The sequence below is a fragment of the Orycteropus afer genome, unplaced genomic scaffold, assembly GCF_000298275.1.
Source record: "Orycteropus afer afer isolate SDZICR_OR568_19922 unplaced genomic scaffold, OryAfe1.0 scaffold00112, whole genome shotgun sequence".
Classification (NCBI taxonomy): domain Eukaryota; kingdom Metazoa; phylum Chordata; class Mammalia; order Tubulidentata; family Orycteropodidae; genus Orycteropus; species Orycteropus afer.
Window position 1 is genome coordinate 5,614,959 of NW_006921699.1, and position 6,835 is coordinate 5,621,793.

A 6,835-nucleotide genomic window follows, 5' to 3' on the forward strand; every position below is an offset into this window, starting at 1 on the left:
AGCCACTCCTCAGAAGGAAGGTTGGGCAATCCTACTTCCGTAGTGATACTGCCTCGGAAACCCAAGGAGGGGTCGCTATGAGTCGGGTTTGACTTGACGGCACATAACAACAACAACACCACCAAACCAAACCAAACTCACTGCCATGGAGTCGGATCTGACTCATAGTGAACCCTCCTTGTATTTCCGAGGCAGTATCACTACAAAAGTAGATTGCCCAATCTTCCTTCCAAGGAGTGGCTGGTGGGTTTGAACCGCCAGCCTTCTGGTTAGCATCAGATGCCTTAGGCAATACACCATCAGAGCTCCCATTAGGTACACAGAATTGGATTAAACATAACCCTTGGTTCATGACGTACTTTCATCATGGATTTATGGATAGCTCAATTTTGTTAATTTAGATACTAAATTTATTAATTTTAATAATATAATCAGCACCTGTGAATCCACGACCCCAAACAAAACCTACGACATTGACAATAACCAATATCTAACCATAGGGTTCCTGTTCTGCACCCCATAACCCTGTGTTCCCCAACCAAGAGAACCATCATCCTAAATCCTATGTTTATTTCCTTCTTTTCATATTTGTATAGTTATATTGTATCTGGTTATATTCCTAAAGAGTAATTTAAAAAATTGTTAGCTTCATAAAAAGGACATCATGCTATATGTAATGTCAGAACTTAATTTTTCACTTATTATTGCTTTGCTAAAATTCATACATACCATTGCATTTCACTATAGTTCATTAATTTTAACTGATATAACTCAGTCTGTAAGTATACCATGGAGTCCTTGGGTGGTGCACATAGTCAAAAGGCTTGGCTGCTCACCAAAAGATTGGTGGTTTGAGCATACCCAAAGGTGACTCAGAAAAAAGCCTCCCTGGTGATCTACTTCTGAAAAATCAGCCATTGAAAACTCCGTGGGGCACAGTTATACTTTGACACACATGGACTCACCATGAGTTGGTGTCAACCAATGGCAACTGGTTAAATATACCATGGTTTATCATCCAGACTCCTACTGATGGGCAATTGTCTTGTGTCTAGGATTTTGCCCTTGTGCACACTGCTTCTGTGAACAGTACTGTAAATGTCTCCTGTTGTACACGTGCAAGCATCTTGTTGTTGTTGTTGTTGTTATGTGCCGTCGAGTCGGCCCCGACTCATAGCGACCCCTCCTTGGGTTTCCGAGGCAGTATCACTACGGAAGTAGGACTGCCCAACCTTCCTTCCGAGGAGTGGCTGGTGGGTTTGAACCGCCAGCCTTCTGGTTAGCAGTCAAGTGCTTTTAGCCACTATGCTACCAGAGCTCGAGCATCTCCTTAGGGAACTTTATTACACTCCTATAAGCCACAGATGAGGGGTCCTCTGCATCCACATTCTCTGGTATTCATGTTTGTATGGTTTGGAATTTATGTTGTTAAGTTGTTCTCTAGATAATTGGATCAGTTTACTTCTCCAACAATGTATGAACACCCATTTTGGGGACCATTTAAAAATGTTGACCATTTGATAGGAGAAAAATAGTACTTTAGCTTTGTTGTGAAGTACTGACTTCTCTAAAAGATGAGAGAGAAGAGGTTTGGCTCAGAAAATTGTTCCCAGTCTGATAACTTCAGTGACATTTCTGGGACTGATTCCCCAGTGGCTTAGCTGCTTTTCCATGTCCTAAAAGAGGTGGCACGGTTGGAGTGGAGGAACCAGGGGGGCCAGAATGGGAAACAAGCCCAGCTCACCACAGTGAAAGCTTGTCCTCTGGTCCCAGCCCCTGCCAGTGTCAGATCACTCCTTCTCCTTGATGAAGCAGGCATTATCACCCCCACCCCCACCCCCAGTATAAAGCTACCCTTTGTTATTTGAATTGATAAATTTAAACCTCATTCCCTGCTCTGCAGTAAAAGAACTTTCTATTTTGGGCTTTGTGACACAGCCAAAACCAAGCAGAGAGCAGCAGGCTGCAGCGTGAGTTAATAGTCTTTCTTCAAGGGAAAGAGAGAGCAAACAGAAGGACCATCCAAAATGCATCATCTGCATAGCAACATGCAGCCTATTTGCCTGTGTTTCTGCTGACAGACAGATATAGTCCGAGGATGAAAATTGAGCACTCTCTAACACTCTCTGACCTTCTAAGCGGATGAATTAATCCTGAACTATCAGGTTTTTCAATTTAATTAAATTTACCAGAAAATTTATTGTTGCCCTTCTGTGTACCCAGCACTAGACTAGGTACTGTCAGGGAAAATAAGATAATTCTGTCTTTGACGGGATTTTTATCCACCAGAAATTAGACTGATTTGATGAGTGCACGAAACATCTACCTAAGAATATGATTTCCTCTGTTAGTCTGTTCCTGGGCCTGAATCCCTACCATTGTGGGGGGTTCCTGGGCCTTAAGACTTCAGGCATGTACAGTGGGAGAGGAGGGGAGGGAACACTGCAAAAATAAAAAAGTAATAATAATAAAAGATGTCAGGTATTTACAGGGGACACATTTATAAAAGAGGCAATCTACTTAAGCATTGGCATCCATGAGCACAAAACCATGGCTCAGGAAGAAGGAGACAGGACAAGTCATTCTAACCTGCCCTCTCTTTTTGAAAACTTTTTCTCATGGAAAGTCTTATATATGTACAAAAGTAGAAATAATAATATAATACCTCTCATGTACCTATGAAGGAACTCTAGTGGCACAGTGGTTAAGGCATTTGGCTGCTAACCATAGGTTGGCTACTCAAGCCCACCAGCTTGTCCCCAGGACAAAGATGAGGCAGTCTGCTTCTGTAAAGATTTATAGCCTTGGAAACCTTATGGAGCAGTTCTACTCTGTCTTATAGGGTCACTCTGTGTCAGAATAAACTCAATGGTAGTTGGCTATCACTTGGCTTCAACAATTATCAATATATGACAATCTCCCTCATCCCCATTTGAAAGCAAATGTAAAGCAAATCATAGTGTTGTCATCTGTAAATACTGCTATATATATCTGTGAGAAATAAGTACTCTTACAAATAATCACTGTATTAGCATATATTAGCATATAAGGAGCTCTGGTGGCCTAGTGGATAAGGCATCTGGCTGCTAACCAGAAAGTCAGTGGTTCAAAACCACCAGCTGCTCCATGGAAGGAAGATGGGGCAATCTACTCCCATAAAGATTTATAGCCTCAGAAACCCAAGAGGGGTCACTATGAGTTGGAATTGACTTGATGGCAGTGAGTTTGTTTTTTGTTTTTTTCTTTATATATCAGCATCACATCAAAAAAAAAAATAATTCCCTAATATAATCTAGTATCCAGTCAGAATTCAAATTGCCCTGATTTGAAATGTCTTTCTACAATTGTTTTTTTTACTCAGGAGTCAAACACTATCATTTGCATTTGTTGATATAGCTATCTTCTGTCTCTTTTAGTTTATATTAGTTTTTAAGTTCCTTGTCCCTTTCTTATTGCTCTTTGTTGTTGTTATTGCAGATAATTAGTCTTTTAGTTAATATTTTTGTGTAACAAACCACCCCAAACTTAGTGGCATAAAACAGCAACCAATTTACTATGCCCATGGATTCATTCGAGCAGAACAAGGGGATACTGCATGGTTCAAAATCAAGAAGGGAATGTGTCAAGGTTGTATCCTTTCACATTACTTATTCAACTTGTATACTGAGCAAATAATCCAAGAAGCTGGATTATATGAAGAAGAGCATGGTATCAGGATTGGAGGAAGACTCTAACTTGCAATATGTAGATAACACAACTTTGCTTGTGAAAGTAAGGATGACTTGAAGCACTTTGGGTTTGAACCTCCAGTCTTCTGGTTAGCAGTCAAGTGCCTTAGGCGCTATGCTACCAGAGCTCCTAATTAATTTAGAAGAAGAAAATAAAATGCTTTACCAGAAGAAACATTCACATCTTTGAATGTACACCTATGGACTTTGTAAATCCATACTGGGCCTTTTGCTGTTCATGTTTTTAAGATAAAAGCCAAAGAATAATTTTCTTTAAAAAAATGTTGCACTTTCAAAATACTCCCAATGTGCTTCTAGTTTAGTATACACAATTTAAAATAATGCATATTGCAGATAAGTGTTTATCGCTGCTATAGGTTTAAAGATGGTATACAGATCTCGAGAACTCCAAAGAAAATTAGTTTTTTTTTTTCATCTCCTATCTAACTCTGAGGATTCAAATTACAAAGCTAACTTAGAAGTCATCTATCTTAACCAAGCAGTTTGTAAGAATAACTAATAAGACAGAGAAGTTTTCAACTTCTTTTTTGTTGGCAAAACCAGATGATCTTTCCTTTTGGGCAACTCCATGCTTTAGGATCAAAGTTTTAACTGCTTTTGGAGACCATGGATTGATGAGGCACTGCTTTGGAGTTACTCAGTCACTGTATCTTCTTTCACTGTGGTTTTGAAGCACTCATTGATGAAGATTAAAGACTACAGTCTGTGGTATGGATTACACCTCAATATAAAGAAAACAAAAGTCCTTACAACTGGACCAATAAGCAGCTTCATGGTGAATGGAGAAAAGATTGAAGTTGTCAAGAATTTCCTACTTGATTCTACAATCAATACCAATTGAAGCAGCAGTCAAGACATCAGATGATGTATTGCATTGGGCAAATCTGCTGCAAAAGACCTCTTTCAAGTGATGAAGACCAACGATGTCTCCTTGAAGACTTGTTGTTTTTGTCATGTGCCGTCGAGTCAGACCTGACTCATAGCGACCCCTCCTTGGGTTTCCGAGGCAATATCACTACGGAAGTAGATTGCCCCATCTTCCTGCTGAGCAGTGGCTGGTGGGTTTGAACTGCCAGCCTTTGCTGTGCATAGGGTTGCTATGAGTTGGAGATGACTCGACGGCACCTAACAACAACAACATGGATTCTATGGATCAGGAATTCAGGAAGAGCACAGTATGAATGGCTTCTCTCTACTCCAAACTGTCTAGGACCTCAACTGGACAGATTCGAAGGCTGAGGATGACTTCACAGCTGGGAGCTGGAATCATTTGAAGACTTATTTACTCTCATGTCTGGTGCCTGGACTAGCCGTGTTCAAAAACCAGGACTGCTGCCCAGAGCACCTACATGGCTTTTCCATAAGCTTGGGTTCCTCACAGCATAGTGGTCTCAGTATAGTCATACTTCTTACACGGTGGCTTGGAGATCCAAGTGCAAGTTTCCCAGCCAATAAAGTGGAATATGCATCATCTTTTATGACCCAACCTCAGAAATCATTGAGTGCCAGTTTTGCTACATTCTATTGGTTTTAAGCAAGTTACAAGCTCACCCAGACTCATCCCACTCAAGTAGAGTCAGACTCCACTCTTAGATGGGCAGTGGTACGGTCCAGAAGAGCATGTGGGATGGGAGATATTGTTGCTCCACTTGGAGATTAGGATGGTCAATCAAACCTGCCTTTCCTACATAAGCCTGGAAAGATGTTGCAAAAAATAGAAACCTGGTGGAAGAGAGAAAGGAGAAATTTCTTTGTTTGCAGGGCCACATACTACAGTTATGTAGACTATGCCTTGAACAAACAAGGAGGTGCATGGGGGCTGAAACCAGCTCCTCTTGGCATGCCTTGTGCCTTACTGTGGGTCTGCATCTGTCAGGAGGAGGAGGAAACCCTTTCTCATACGCATAAAAACACAATATTGGCAAGTAGTGGCCCTGAATGGATGGTAAAAGGTCATTTAATCTAATCTATAGAGTACTTATTGCATGCATGCTACTTTGAAGAAAATTAGGGCTTGTTTTGGTTTAAATTACATACAACATGGTCAAATAGAGTACTTAAAAAAATGTTACTGGATTTTCTCAAATATGTATTGTTTTAATAGTTCAAGTTTTTAGCACCAGGTATGTTTTGAATTGCATTGGTCTAGAATGTTCTGGCTTCTATGTTTGGGTTTATACCAGAAGCCTCAATTATATCTTGGAAGTCAGCCAAGACACTGTTCCAATGACCGAGGTCCCAGCCTGACCCATCTGCTGCCACTCTTGGCTAGATGTAAAAAAAGGACACAGGATTTCTAGGAAACTAGACCAAACAGAATTGAGGATTTTATTTTCTTTGCAGTTCCCATTCTTCATTAAAATAGGTTTTATATTTTGGTCAAATTCCTAGAGGAGTAAATGCTATCATTTCTGCTTCTGGTTTTCAGGAAAATAAACCCCTGTTAAATAATATAGATAAGGCAAGGTAAATTCCAAGGATTTTAAGGCCCAGGAGAGCATCAGGCATCTCTGAGTTTGAAAAAGGCAGGCAAGTTATAAGGCAGCTCACACTAGTCCAGATATAAATCTCTGTCAGTGGGATTATTAAAAAAGCTGTGATCATAGTCATGGTGGTGGTCAAAAGCTGGGACAAGAAAAGCTCCAAATGAGAAGGCCAATGACATTTAATTTTTTTCTTTTCTTTACTTATTAGACCTCAGGTCTAGACTGCTAATCACACTTTTCATTGATGGCACATTACATTATAATTTGTACATTCAAGGTCCCACTCTTGTTTATGTATGTATGAGTGTATATATGTATATAATTCCTCCTATTCTACTCTTCACTTCTGCTCCCCCAGACCTCCATAGGCAACTATTCTATATAATTAATTCTTTGGCTTGCATATGTTCATGTAAAGTGTGTATTATTGTTTGGTTTTTATTTTAATTTACATATAGATTATTGTATTATATATCTTATTTGTGTCTTTTTCACTCAGCATTTTGCTTTAAGATCTATCCATATTGCTATGTGCACATCTAGTCTATCATTCTTGACTGCTGCAGAGTACTTGTGTTAGACTGGGTTCTCTAGAGAAAT